Source organism: Ursus arctos, unplaced genomic scaffold, assembly GCF_023065955.2.
Source record: "Ursus arctos isolate Adak ecotype North America unplaced genomic scaffold, UrsArc2.0 scaffold_3, whole genome shotgun sequence".
Classification (NCBI taxonomy): Eukaryota; Metazoa; Chordata; class Mammalia; order Carnivora; family Ursidae; genus Ursus; species Ursus arctos.
In genome coordinates, this window is record NW_026622985.1 from 10,696,445 (window position 1) to 10,711,838 (window position 15,394).

The 15,394-nt window shown below is 44.7% G+C and overlaps 1 long non-coding RNA gene across 1 annotated transcript; it reads left to right on the forward strand.

Annotated features, from left to right (window-relative positions):
* The first annotated feature begins 10,469 nt into the window (after window positions 1-10,469).
* LOC130542059 (uncharacterized) lies at window positions 10,470-14,472 on the forward strand. Its single transcript, XR_008956344.1, has 2 exons — window positions 10,470-10,760; window positions 12,922-14,472. It is a non-coding gene; the product is annotated as an uncharacterized LOC130542059 (long non-coding RNA).
* The last annotated feature ends 922 nt before the right edge of the window (window positions 14,473-15,394 follow it).

Below are 15,394 nucleotides of genomic sequence, written 5' to 3' on the forward strand. Positions count from 1 at the left end.
CCTGTGCCTCGACCTCCCCCGGTCAGGCATTTGGTGCCAGTCGTCACCTTTTACGTTGCCTCCAGGACTTCCATCTTCAACCTGCCCAGGAATAATAATAGAAAAGACAAGAATAGTGATTAGTAATAGCTCTCTACTGAAAAATATGTATGCATAATATATATCATTATAGGGATTATAAATAAAAGTTATTTAATCCCCACAGCAATCTCACAAATAGTTCCTATTAGACTTATTTTATAGATGAAAAAAATACGAGGTTTGGAGATGGTGAATAATTCATTGGCCAAGGTCGCACTGTTAGTTACTAACTGGGGAGTCAGACTCAGGCCCTTCTGTTTCCAGAGTCCCAGTCTTGTGATGCTGCTGTGAGCGGGCAGGGCAAGTGGGACCCGCACAGGGAGGAGGAGGGCAGCTGTGGGTGCCAGGGAGTGTGTCTCTATGTTGGGAGCGAAGATCTCTAGTACCTCAAATCTTGCACTTGCAAATCTGTGTTTATTTTCCCCTTGCTAAGAGTTTGCCTACACTTGGGGTGTCAGCAAACTGGTGTGGGCTCTTGGGGTGAATGTTTTTGATTGTATGTCTTATGGCTAGCTTTTCCAATAACCCAGATATCTGTGAGAGCAAATGGCATGTCTTTTCTTATTACGGTCTTCAAACAGTGAAAAACAAACAAAATTTTTCTTTAGTTAAACAACCAAGAATCAACATTACTCAGTATTGCTAATTTCAGCTGACAGTTTCCAGCTTGGAAACATGTTACCGTTTAAAACTCATTTTTAGGTTGGCTGTTTAAAATTCAGACCACATTTTCAGAAATAGTATTATAAATGGCAATTTGGTTTCCAGGCTACCTTATAAAAACCTATTTAACCCATAACATAGCTCAAATGTTTTGTATTTCTAATAAAAATAGTAAAGAATAATGCTCTTGCAATGCTGGCAATTAAAATAAATAATATTCATGGGCTAATTAGCTTTTATGTAATTTGCATGACCTATAGCTTGAGGAAACCCAGTATAGTATAAAAGCTAAGAAAAAGCTTCACTTGGAGTCAGAATGTCTGGTTCAAATATTAGCTCTATGGACTCGAACTGTGTGACCATTGGGCAAGGAGTGACTCACTAAGCCTCGGTTTACTTAACTGTAAAATGAGGGTAAAACTTCATTAGTTCAATGCGAGGATTCAATGAGATAATGTGTGCACAGGACAAGCGTTATGGAGTTTAACACTTAAAAAGCTACCAGGGTGTCATAGCTGGGGTGGGTAGGATTGTTAGCTGCTGAGTATCAAGTCCTTCCCCCTGGACAGATGCTATGTCAAGGATTTTGCATATAATTTAAAACTAATAGCCCGGAGAATAAGTATATTCTCCTCTTTTATAAATATATACTTGAGGCTCTCCTAGATTAAACAACTTTGTCCAAAGTCACCTAGAAATGTGTTAGCTTGGGGCGTCTGGGTGGCTCAGTCTGTTAAGCATCTGCCTTCAGCTCAGGTCATGATCTCAGGGTCCCTGCTCAGCAGGGAGTCTGCTTCTCCCTCTCCCTCTGTCCCTCCCCCCCTTACCCCCTCCCCACTTTTGTGCTCTCTCTCACTCTCTCTTTCCCAAATAAATAAAATCTTAAAAAAAAAAAAAAAAAGAAAGAAAGAAATGTGTGAGCTTGAATGGACCACAGTTTGCCCAGATTTTTGGTCAAGCGTTATTCTGCGTGTGTCTATGAGGGTGTTTCCGGACGAGGTTTTTTTTTTTTTTTTTTTTTTTTTAATAATGATTTTTTATTATATTATGTTAGTCACCATACAGTACATCCCCGGTTTTCGATGTAAGGCTCGATGATTCATTAGTTGTGTATAACACCCAGTGCACCATGCAATATGTGCCCTCCTTACTACCCATCACCGGTCTATCCCATTCCCCCACCCCCCTCCCCTCTGTAGCCCTCAGTTTGTTTCTCATAGTCCATAGTCTCTCATGTTTCAATCCCCCTTCTGATTACCCCCCCTTTCTTTATCCCTTTCTTCCCCTACTGATCATTCTAGTTCTTATGTTCCATAGATGAGAGAAATCATATGATAGTTGTCTTTCTCTGCTTGACTTATTTCACTTAGCATTATCTTCTCCAGTGCCGTCCGGACGAGGTTTGAATCGGTAGACTGAGTAAAGCAGATTGACCTTCCTCAATGTGGATGGGCCATATCTAATCTGTTGAAGGCCTGAATAGAACAAAAAGGCTGAGTAAGATCTCTCTCTCTTTCTCTCTCTCTTGCCTGACTTTCTTTGGGCTGGGACATTGGTCTTCTCCTGTCTTGAGATGCAGACTCACACCATTGGCTCTTTTGGTTCTCAGGCCCTTGGATGATACCTGGAACTACATCCTTGGCTCTCCTGGGTTTTCACCTTCCCAGCTGGAGCGTATCTTGGGACTTCTCAGCTTCCAAGATCATGTGAGCCAATTCCTTGCAATCAGTCTGTGTGTGTGTCTGTCTATCTCTATCTCTTTCTGTCTCTCTCCTATATTGCAGAATATATCTATGAAGAGACAGAGAGATGTATATATCCCTAATTTGTTCTGTTTCTCTGGAAGAACCCTGACTGATACAGTCACAAAGATGGAAACACTAGGTCTAGAACTCAGGTCTGTAGGTTTGAAAGCTGAGCCTCCTTGGAGGTCAGGTTGTGATTCCCTTTGGGTCCACAATTTGGACTGCACAGTTCTTACCCTGTGCAGGGCTGCCATGCCCAGGGCAGGGATGGGAGCCATCCATCGGGATTATCTGGCCAGGATCAGGGAGGAGAAATGGTGGGGAAGAACAATCCAAGCTGGCCAACTGCGTGAGCCAAGGCCGAAATTGTTCCCAACTCTTATCAATTGTTGCCTCATTTAACTTTGGAGTTCTGCCCAGGCTTACTTTGTTTGGAGACTTCTAACTTACTCCACAACTAGGAGCCCGAAGTCCTTCAAGTACACATGACTAGAGGGCCCCCCACGCCACATGTGGCGCACAGCAGGTGCGTGATAAACCTCGTTAACTCTGAGTATGCTCTCGTCACACTTACATCATCTTTCTCTGCTGCTTCCAATGAGTTCCACTTCCTTGGGAGTGGGTCATAACCCTTTGATTTCTGGAGGTCCCCTCACCAGCAGAGGGCCAACGCTCACCTCTGAACCTCAAAGTGACTCCCTGTGTGAGCGAGCAGAGGAAGGATGTAAATTTGCTAACTACAGATGCCGAGAGAGAAATTAAAAAACACACATACTCACGCCCTGAACCCAAACCCATAAATTCACACTTTTCCTAACTGGAAAGAGGCTCTGTCTTGCTTTACTAACTTGGCTTCAGGCTTCTCCATTTCAAGGAATTGATTTTTTTTTATAAGATTTTATTTATTTATTTGAGAGAGAGTGAGAGAGAGAGTACGAGAGGGGTGAGGGGTAGAGGAAGAAGCAGACTCCCCATGCAGCAGGGAGCCTGACGCGGGACTCGATCCCAGGACTCCGGGATTCATGACCTGAGCTGAAGGAAGAAGCTTTGCCAACTGAGCCTCCCCCCCCCGCCCCCCTTAGGAATTGGTTCTTGACAGATGGTTTCATTGTCTTCAATACAATGATCATCTTTATTTATTTAAGTGTTCCTAATGCGTCAACTCGTGAGCTTGGTTTTACTTCTCTCTCTTCAGACTCACAGGAAATTCTTTAGAGTACAGTTGGCTTCTCAACATGGTGGGTCTGAACTGCATGGATTCACTCACATGCAGATGTTTTCCCATAAATACAGTCCTAACGAATAAGTACAGTGCTGTAAATGTATTTTCTCTTTCTTATGATTTTCTTAGTATTTTCTTTTCTCCATCTTATCTTATTTTAAGAATATAGTATGCAATGCATAGAACATATCAACTACGTGTTAATCGACCATTTATGTTATTGTTCAGGCTTCCATTCAACACTAGGCTATTTGTAGTGAAGTTTTGGGGAAGTCAAAAGTTAGCCATGAATTTTCAGCCGCATGGGGGTTGGTGTCCGTAAGGCCTGCATGGTTCAAGGGTCGACAATATAATATGTACAATTGAAGCCTGACAGAAAGAACCTCATCACATTGACCCATTGGCGAAATTAAGAAAATGCAGACTAATAAATCAAGTCCACCTAAAAATTACATATCTACGGATTAAGAGAAAGAAAGCCATCCTAGGAAATATGGGAAACATGAAAAAGTAAAAAGCAGATCAGGTTTTCCCAAGTAGCCCTAGCTGAAGACAACCACTTCGGCTACCATCTCGGAGAAACCCTCTCCGGTCTTTTCACTCTGTGTTTCTGTTTGGTGGGTTGGTCTGGCTTTTCTCTTTTGCAACTTTATTACAATGAAGTAAAAGAGATTTGGGTTCAAAGCAGAAGTGCGCTTCATGAGTGTCCCCTTTCTGACCTCGCCATGGCCACTGACTCGTCCAGTTCTGTGGGTGCTGGGGGCGGGGGGCATGGCAGAGGGGGCGCCAGCTGTGGTCCCTATCAGGGCCATCACCGTGCTTCCTGGTGAGGAAAATCCTAGAAGACCCGGGATGCTGAAAGGCCCAACTCAGGGTTTCTTCCCTGGAATTCATTAGTTTCATGTTGTTACCCAGACTTCCTGACTGGTTGAGGTCAGTCTTGAAAAGGTGACAACATTATCTACTCAGGCCCCAGCTGCTGTGTTCCTTTTTCCTTCCACATGCTTTTTCTCTGTACAGAACTTTTGACACTGGAGTAGATATTTGTGCATGAATGTGATACACAGAATTCTGAGAGAGCCTGGAATCTCTCCCCTTATCTACCTCCATGTGGCTGCTGACAACGGAGCCATATAACTTCTGGGGTAAATCTAACGCATGGAAGGGTAGAACTTCCATCTATCACCCACTTCTTTCTCTCGAGAATCATTTCCTAATTTTTGCAGTCTCTTGGCAGGTCTATATTTCACTGTTTTATCCACTTTCTCCCCATCCCTGATCGCTGATATAAATGTGGGTAGCAAAGAATCATTCTTAAGACTTTTTCCTGGGCTTTAGAATTGCTACCAATTGCTTTGACATAAAAACTACAAATGAAAATATGCTCCACAATGAATGGAGTAAACAGGGGACTTTTAGAACCCAATAAATGGGTGTCTAGAAATAGGTTTTCCATCTGTGTGCAGCCTCTTGGCAAAACATGTGCATTTTCACTAACCTATGTGCTAAATTACTGAGTTTTACTGCATTTTAAATTATTTCATATCCAGCCCGTACTTCCAGAGATATGTGGCAATCATCCAAAAAAAAATTTTTTTTTTTGGCTTTAGTTTTACTCTTCTATGGATTAGGACAGAAGCAGACTTAAAGCAGAGGTTTACTGGTCAAAATCTACACTCCTCCCAGGCCAACTGCAAATATAATACTTTAGTGTTTGGCAGTTGCCTAGTGAAATTGCCAAAAAAATATTTAGGACAATTCTTTACCCCCATTAATGAACGACTCCCAGGAGAAGGAAATAATGTAAAACTCAACATATGCCAACAGCTGTTGTGAATATGAATAGTCGTTCAGGCTTGATTAAAGTCATCAAATCTTGTTCCCCCATCCTACCAGGCACTCCAAGTAGAGCAGCGCATGAGGTGTGACTAATGGCAAAGACAGTAACTTTAAAACAAAGGAAACATCTAGACAAATGTCATCTGTCAAAGAAATTGACTTGAACTGCTGTACACACATTCCAGTGACCATACCAGTTCCTTAGCTTCTGCAGAATTCCTCTTTTGAGTCAGTTGCAGCCATACAGAAAACTCATGCATGTTACATTACGATAATTACGTCCGCTCCCAAGGACAAAGATCGATTACCATTGATTATGTTCTGAAAACTGGATCTGTTTGTGGGTTACAAATAGGTCCGCTAGCACAAACTCATGTAGCCATTGACTGCTTTGATTATTGCCTGTCAATGTGTGTTAATCTACACCACACAGGTCCCACGTTGAACCCTACGATTTGAAAATGTCCAGGCACTTCTGGAGGGGCTGTAAAGAAGGGCTGTCATGGTTCCATTTGCACTGACACAGACAATCACCAAGAAAATAAGACCCTTGGGAAGCCTACGTATTTAAGCCAATCTAAGGACAAGGCATCACTGTTACAAGTGACACTCCAAAGTCTTCTATGGTATGGGGGACAAGGCTGCAATTAAAATTAAAAGCGCTGCTTCGCTAAGTGTTCCAAGTCCTCAGTACTAGAGTGGGGGGTAGTGACAGATCGAGAAGTACTGTTTACATTGTTACTGTGGACCAGAACCATGTTTATGCAGCCCCACAAGCCTCGTTCTCCCATGTTTAATGAACAACTGTTCATGGAGCCTTCTTATAAATCCTTTCATAGCACTTACCTGGAGAATATAAATTATCACAAGAGTTTTTTTTAAAGATTTAATTTATTTATTTGAGAGAGAGAGTGAGAGAGAGAGAGAGCCCATGATCAGGGACAGAGAGAGAGGCAGAGGGAGAAACAGACTCCCCTGCTGAGCAGGGAGCCCGACGCAGGGCTCGAGCCAAGGACCCTGGGATCATGACCTGAGCCAGAGGCAGATGCTTAACCGACTGAGCCCCCCAGGAGTCCCAAGAGTTTTGTTGTTGTTGTTGTTGTTGTTTTAACGAAGGCACTATGATGTAATAGCTAACAGCACAGACTTTGAAATGAGGCTGGTGTAAGTCTGAATCCCAACCCCACCGCTCACCAGATAGGTGACCTCCGGTTGGTCTCTTGCCCACTCAAAGACCCAGTTTTCTAGTCTATACCAGAAAGAATGTTGGTTAAATACATAGTAAATTATCTGATCACAGATTTCTGGATTGCTGCTCAACACAAGTCCTGGGGACTTAAATCTGCCGCTACTTTTCTAGTCAATTCACCAACTACAAGAAAGGCTCCTATTGGTCAGATAACCATCTGTATAATGGCCCTGCAGCTTACAATTGGCCAGGATTTTTTATTTTTTTTTAATTGACCCTTCAAAGCATTGTCCTGTGTTTCGTTGGTCCTTTGCTTGTGACCTGCTGTCCTGTGGCTCTTCTGGGGGTAGCAGTTGTGGTTTCACTTAACCCTATATTCTCTACATCTCATCCAGAAATTACTTTTTTCTTCTACACACTCTCTGGTCTTTCTCGCCGATTTGTGATTTGTTCTGGACACTGTGTGTTTGACACTCTAGTCCTTTAACCTCTTTCTAACCATCACAGGGCCAAACCATCCCCCGTGCTTTGGAAACATTCTAGACAGACTGAAAAGAGCAGAGTTAATTCATCACTTCATCATTTCTTTCCCCGAAATCTCTTCTCTGATCTCCTTGCCTCCAGTTTTGCGGTCCTTCCAACTAGAGCACGAGTCGTTTTTCCAGAGACTAAAATTATGATTTCTCTTCTCATCCTTTCCCTTCAAGTAGCTCAGTGTCTATCTAGGCCCTTCAAGATGAAGGCTGAACATCCTTGCATGGCCTACACGATTGAATCCTGGCAGCCTAGCTCCTGCCTCCTTCTTGATCGGCTTTCTCCAAGCTGTGGCTCCTGGATGCCCTTCGCCTGGCCATGCTTCGTCTTGCTTTGGTGTCTTTGCTCACACAGGCGCCCTGGCCTCCAGAGTGCTTCCCCTTCTCCTGCTCCTCACCCCGACCCCACCTCACTCCCTGCAGTCCCATCGGGTACCTGTCGTGTATACCATCCGAAGGACTTGTGACGCAGATTAATGGAGATAAAGCATGTAAAAATACACTTTAGACGGTGGGCTTTCAGTAAGTGTGCATTCTCTCCTGGTGATACAAAAAAAACAACTCTGAACACTACCTAGCCCGTTTCTGGATTGCCTTTCAGAGTTTCTTCAAAAAATTATCTCTTCTTTCTTGAGCTTGGTGCTTTCCCATTTCTTGTTGCAAACGTATTGAACATCTTGTCGGCTGTATGAATTATTATCCAACTGAAATGTTTTTTTCTGAAACGTTCTTATCAGCCCTTTATTCTGGGATAAATGTGGCCTTATCTATCCCCTAAATGGATAGGGTTCTAAAGATCTTTCTAAAGGCCTCTTCCAGCTCTGACATGCTTTGATTGTAAGATTTATTTTTGCAAAACTCCTTAACATAGATGAAGTCAAATTTCTGGAACCCGATTATACAATTTTAAAGATTATCTGGGGCCTTGGTCCTCCTCCTCCTCCTTCTTCCCCTCCTCCCCTCCGCTGCCCGCCCTTTAGCCATTTTTACTACTCACAAACTCCTGCAGGCGGGGAGGCAGAAAGGAGAGGCGATGCTAACACAGCAGCTTCAGTAAAATGCATGACGGGAGAGGTTGAAACTGTTGGTTGGAAACGATTTCTCAGATTCATCATCCCTCCCCCTCTGGCCAAAGATAGGGTAGCCGGACAATTACTCTGCTTCCTTTAATATTTAAACAAATCACAGTGTTTGGTCCACATAATTGCTCAGCTCCCTGCTGCGGTCCTCTTCAGTGTGCTCGACTTCGACGCCTCGTTGGCAATGCTCTCTTTCCTTAACTTGCTTGGGGGTTGACCGTCCTACTTCTCCCTCCCTCCCCGTCACACTGACATCCCTCTATTTTGATGAAATATGGAATGAAGGATGTGAGGACCTGAAGGTTTGGAACATTTAGCTATTTCAACCTGGCATCTTCTACTCCCCTAAGGAAACCCTCCTGAAATTGCCAGCAAATGCTATAAAGAGATCTCCGAGTTGTAATGTCTGAAACTGACCTGGGGATTTTATGTAGAACTCTGCAATGTCAGCAGCTGCTTAGCTCCACATATTGCACACGCAACCCCTTTTATAGCTTTGACTTAGAGCCAACTTCTGTTTCCAGCTCCAGTGCCAAGAGCCAATGGCTGCTCAGGTTCAAGACGGCTTATTCTGCCCTAGAACTTTTTTTCTTTTTCTTCCCAATTCAGCTGACAGAGGCAGAGCCCTGGGATCCTTAATTATCCCAGGGACTATCATGACACTGCTTGCAGAATGAAGATTGGGTCCTGGGAGTGAGCCCGAATGCTTCTGTTCTTAGGAATTTGCTGCCCTGGGTCTACAGTTTGTCACAGGGGTCTTGCACAGCTCAGGGGGCCCGCAAGGCACACTACTGAGTCCTGTTCTGGTTTGAGTTTAACTATTACTGATTTGGTTTCTTTCTTCTTCTTATTCACGGCCAAGAGTGTTTTGGCAAAGTTTACCAGACTTGAATTGAGGCGGGGGGACATGTGTATAATGTATGATCAAAACCTTTTCTAAACTGTTCGGCCCCTTAGGTCACTTCATAATACAGTAGCTCCCAGGAATTGGTCTTGCTCCCAGTCTGTGAATTCTGAGAGAAGTCAGGTAGAGGGCCCACTGTCATGAGGATTGGGATCTGGGCACATTGTCAGAGCAGTGGCCTTGATGACGGTAGTTACCTTCCTTTTGAATGGTGATAGCAGGGAATAGTTCTTAGCTGTGTTCTATATGTGTGTATTACTTCACATAATTGTTACAATGGCCTGATTCGTTTTGTAATAGTCTTATCCCCATTTTACAAAGGAAGGGGAAAAAAAGTGGTTACGTGATTTCTCTACGGTCATATTGTTGGCAGGAGGTAGGACTGGACATTGTACCATAATGATCTGCTTTCAGAGCCTAGGTTTGTACCTGTATTTCATACTGTTGCCTCTCCTTTGATTACCTCTCCGAGTTATGGTTTTCCTATTCAAGTATAAAGCAGTGACTATGCTTCAGATGAGGCCTGGCAGGACATAGCTATCTTCAACTGGAGGTGTGGTGGCTGGGTAATTTCTGCCTTTAATTCAACAAATATTCACCAAGTGTCTTACCAAAGCCTGGCACTGAGTTGTATCTCCTGGCCGTGCTCTTATGCGGGACCCAGGCTCTGAGCAAGTTCTTATAAATGGGTGTTCTAGAAAGGAATTGATGGGGCAACATGGTAGGTCCCGATGAGGTCTCAGTCCTGAGGATCACCTGGAAACCGAAGGATGAATAGGAGTTAGTCTGTGGTGAGCCTGGCGAGAGTGGGCTAGGTGAAGAAGAGTGTGTTCAAAGCCTGGAGGCCAACTAGATGCAGTTAGCAAAGGTTCTTTGGTTCTCCGGAAATCACACAGGAGCCAAAGCACCAGATGTGACCCCGAAGCTGCAGGTGAGGTGGGTGTGTGAATTCCCAGGCTGGGACCCCAAGGCAGATCAACTTTGAGTGCCCACCCCTGGCCAACTTCCTGCTCAGCCCACCTCTGCGGAGACACACGGAAGCGTGGAGGCCTCTTTCTGAGTGTCAGTTGCTCCGGGGAGTCACGTGGGTGGGGCCGGGGCAAAGTGAGTCCAAACCACAGTGAATCAGCACAGGATCATCCGCAGTGTGAGGTCAGGATGGAATCTAACAGAAACATAAAACAAATCCATCCAGCGCACCAGTTAGGGAAAGAAGCCCAGTCTTCCAGTGGGAAGGGATCATGTGTTGTTGTTTTCCAAATATTTTTCGGAGTTTGTGTTTCACTAGTATTTGAAACCTTGGGAAAGAAACTTGTACAGGAAGGACCAGGGCTATCCACAAGGAATACATGGGGTGATCCTGATGCATTTTGTTTCTGGGGACTTGCTGATATCTGAGTCACCACCTTCTTGCTGTTGCTGTTTCCTTCTTGGAGTGACATCTCAGTGAATATCCTCGATCCTGGGAACACGTTAAGCTCTTCATTGATGAAAGTTCTGCACAGGTTTGTTCTCACTGGAGTTAAGAACTGGGCTAGATCGGTAGAGGCACTAGGGTAGCGGTCCTGTGAATCAGGAAAGGAAGGGGAATCATTTATCCCAGCGCCCGTCTGATACTTGAGTCCCTACCACATCCCGGATACCATACCGGGCACTTGCTGGAAGCTGTTGGTGTGCCATGGTTTCTGGAGGGGCAAGTCCAGGGAAAGGAGAAGAGATGAAAAAATGAGCTGGGGGAAGGCAGAGGACAAAGCTCCCCTGCTTTCCAGGTGTATGCACCGGGCATACGGGGCCAAGAGCTCAGGCCCTGAGGAGGAAGCGCTGACGTAAGGAAGATAATAAATGTTCTGAGATTTCATCACCATCGAAGAGTTCTGACACATTACTGCAAGGGCTTTGCTCTCTCTGATTCATATTTCTCCTCTGCTATGGGATCATTTGGTTTTTGAGCGTGTAGAATTACTGACTGATTTCTTTCTGGTCAGATTCTTTTTAGCTGCACACAGACCCTTCTTGTAATGAAAACCAGGTTTCCTGTTACAGTTAGCTTTACATTCAGGTACCATGTTGCTGTCTGGAATGAGCAAGTGTCGAGTTTGAGTCATATTTTCCACGCGGATGCTAAGCCTCCATGCTTCCTATGTCTGGTGTTGAAGGGGAGTCTAGGAAGTAAAAAACCGTGGCTAGGTCAGAAAATTTATTTCCCACCCAAAGGGTTAATTGGCTTCTCCAAAGACATGGGGCTACTGAGGCTGCTTTCCTGAGCCTGGCCTCGCTTGCCCAGTGGACAGTGGATCCTTCTCTTGTGTTGGCCACAGCTCTGGAGGGATCGAGCTGCCTTCAAAGACTCACAGAAGATCTTGAGGTCCTGGATTGAAAGGGTCAAATTGGGAAGAAAAACGTTACTGGAAATTATTCTTCTCAGGGGCCGAGTGTAACTAAGAACAAGTGTTTGGTTAAAAGTCCAATAATCAGGGGCACCTGGGTAGCGCAGTTGTTAAAGCGTCTGCCTTCGGCTCAGGGCGTGATCCCGGCGTTCCGGGATCGAGTCCCACATCGGGCTCCTCTGCTGGGAGCCTGCTTCTTCCTCTCTCACTCACCTGCTGTGTTCCCTCTCTCGCTGGCTGTCTCTCTGTCACATAAATAAATAAAATCTTTAAAAAAAAAAAAAAGTCCAATAATCGGCACATGGCAAAATCTCATGTTGATGTGAAAATGATTTGTGCCCAGAGTCACCAGACTTTTTTTGTTGTTAGTGAAAATACTGAATAAACATTAAAAATACTTACTGGGGGCACCTGGGTGGCTCAGTTGGTTGAGCGTCCAAGTCTTGGTTTCAGCTCAGGTCATGATCTCAGGGTCGTGAGATCCAGCCCCGCATCGGGCTCTGTGCTCAGCACAGGGTCTGCTTGAGTTTCTCTCCCCCTCTCCCTTTGTCCCTCCCCGGCTGGTGTGCATGCTATCTCTCTGAAATAAATACATACATCTTTAAAAAATAGTTATTGGGGGGCACAGCGGTTAAGCATCTGCCTTCAGCTCAGGGCGTGATCCCGGCGTTATGGGATCGAGCCCCACATCAGGCTCCTCCGCTATGAGCCTGCTTCTTCCTCTCCCACTCCCCCTGCTTGTGTTCCCTCTCTCGCTGGCTGTCTCTATCTCTTCAAATAAATAAATAAATTCTTAAAAAAAATAGTTATTGGTACTAACGTTTGCAAGGCAGACTACACACACACACACACACAGGTAAAAATACACACATATACTTACACGTACATATATAAGAAAGGCAAGATCAGAGGGAGAATTATTTCAAAAGTTTGGTAGTACTTTGAATGTACCTGCTTAGGAAGAAGTCAAAATGACCTTTTAGTGAGGAACATACCTTAAGGTAATAAAAAACAAACAAAAACCCAAAAAAAACCCCAAAACCAAAAAAACAAAAACCAAAAAACAACCCAAGGCCACTTGGGCATAACTTAGATAAGAAAGAGCATCATGGGAATTTAGCAATTCCACAGAAAGCTTGATAGGGGATAAGCCTGGGAGGTGGAGGGACATGGTGCTGAATGGCCTACGGGTTTTATGTATGGAGGTGCCTGAAAGTGAATTTGAAGTTCTTTCTTAACTGGTGCTATAGTTATTCTCAGCCACCCCAAATCTTTACAGTTCAATACTCTGGTGTCGAACCTTTGGAGGATGGAGGAAGAAGGCGCTAAGAACAGCAGGAAGGATGTCATCAGACCCAGAAGCCACGATGGAGGGGATGAGCAGGCCATAAGCCTGGATGGGATGATGGAAAGGGAAAAAGATCACTTCCCCCAGATGTATTTGCAAATGACACCCGAAAGTGAGAGAGGGACTGGGAGGGCAAGGGCAAACACTGGGGTCATTCCTGCACTCATGCCTTCTTTGGAATCCCAAGAAAATTTCCAGTAATCATCACGTTGCGGTGTCACCTCCCACACGCTTCTGAAAGGTAGACAAACACCTTCCTAGAGCTTTAGAGTTGTTGCTTGGGTGTGAAAAGTCTGAATATTTGCGTGATTGCTAAGTGGAGTTTGACTCCTAGGGGGTGATCGCATCATATGGTAAAGGGGCGGGCGCTGGGAGGGCAAAAGCAAAGGTCAGCAAACAGCCCTCACTTCCCACTTCCAGCCCCAGCTGCTGGGTAATGACACACAAGCACCCAGGTGGGTATCTGTCTAGTTACATCCCTTGGACTGCAGGGCACACTCTTCCCTGGACCTGGAGTCTGAGGCCTTCCTGAGTGAGAAGCTCAGGGGTGGTGAGCCGTCCCCTCTGTCACTTACGGGAGGTTTGGGGAGCGAGGGTGGGGTGGGATGGGACTCCTATTTCTGCAGCTGGAACCCCATTCCCTGAGGAGACATTGTGACTACAGCCAGACAGACCATACCCTGGATGGGGAAGTAGACCCCTCCAGGCAGATGGGGAAGTCGACCACCTCAGGGCACATGGAGACTGAGAGAGAGGAATTAGACGCAGTAAAACAATGCAAGTTCACCCGGACATGACCGGCTGTCCTCCAGCCTGGTACAGCTTTCCGGGCCATTCCCGGCCCAGACTTGAGAATGGAGTTGGGAATAGCTCCATCCAGTCTCCATAGGACAATTTCTCCTCTGGTCCCTTCTGCTTGAATGAAGCTGGGTGATGAAGCTGGCTCTTCTCTTCTGCTCAGCTGCCGGCAGAGTCTGTGGGCTTGGGAGCTCTCTTCCCAGCCATGGCAGGCTGCCCCACACCCCCAGGGTTCCCCAGAGGGGACGATGCGGGCCAGGGTGGCACAGACGGATGGACTGGAAATACTTAGGAAGCAGTCGGTTCTTAAAAACAAAAACAAAAAAGCAGTTTAATGTCTACCTTTCAATGAATATATATCATAGCCATCACAGTCAAGATACAAAGCATTTCCCTCATCCAAGAAAGCTCTGTAGTGCTCCCTCCCAGTCTGTCTCCCCAGTCCCCCCCACCCCAGACAACCACTGATCTGCTCTCTGTCACTGTGGATGGCTTTGTCATACCGCCCACACGTACTCCTCCGTCACTTCTTGTACTCAGCATGTTTTGAGACTCACCCACGTGTGTGTCCTTTTTATTTCTAGCTGGTATTCCACTGTTATGGCGGTGGCCCAGTTTCTCTGTTGATGGGCACTGGACTGAGTCCAGCATTTGACTATTGTGAATAAACAGTCATGTACAAGCCTTTGTATAGACTACTGTTTTCATTTCTCTTGGGTAAATACCAGGTATGGGATTGCTGTTTGTACGAAAACTGCATGTTCTACCATGGAGAGCCATCAGATAATTTTCCAATCACTTGTGTCAATTTACATTCCGACCAACAACATCTAAGAGTTCCGGTTGCTCCGTATCTTCCCCAACACTTGGGACTGTCAGTCTTTTTTACGTGGTCACTCTGAGAGGCGTGACGTGGTACTGTGCTGTGGCTAGTGGCGTTGAACATCTCTCATCATGTGTTTATTAGTGGTTTGAGTATCTTTAGTGGAGTGTCTATCTAAATAATGTCCTTATTTTTTATTACGTTGTCATTATTACATTGTAAGAGTTTTTAAAGCAATCTTTTTGACTTGCCTTTTCATTTTCTTTCTTTTTTTTTTTTAAGATTTTATTTATTTATTCGACAGAGAGAGAGAGACAGCCAGCGAGAGAGGGAACACAAGCAGGGGGAGTGGGAGAGGAAGAAGCAGGCTCATAGCGGAGGAGCCTGATGTGGGGCTCGATCCCATAATGCCGGGATCACGCTCTGAGCCGAAGGCAGACGCTTAACCGCTGTGCCACCCAGGCGTCCCGCCTTTTCATTTTCTTAACAATGTTTTCAAGAAGCAGAAATTTTAAAATCTAATTTGTTGTTATTTATTGGTTTGTGCTTTTTGTGTCCTAAGAAATATTTGATCATCCTGAGATGATAGAAATTTTCTCCTGTATTTTCTTCTATAGTTCATGTAGTTTTAATTAGGTTTATGATCCATTTAGAGTTAAATTTTATGTATGACCTGAAGTAAGGATTGAGATTCTTTTTTAAATGAATGTATAATTTATTTTTAAATGTATATATAAATTATACTTATATATAATAAATAATCATATATATTATCATTTATAT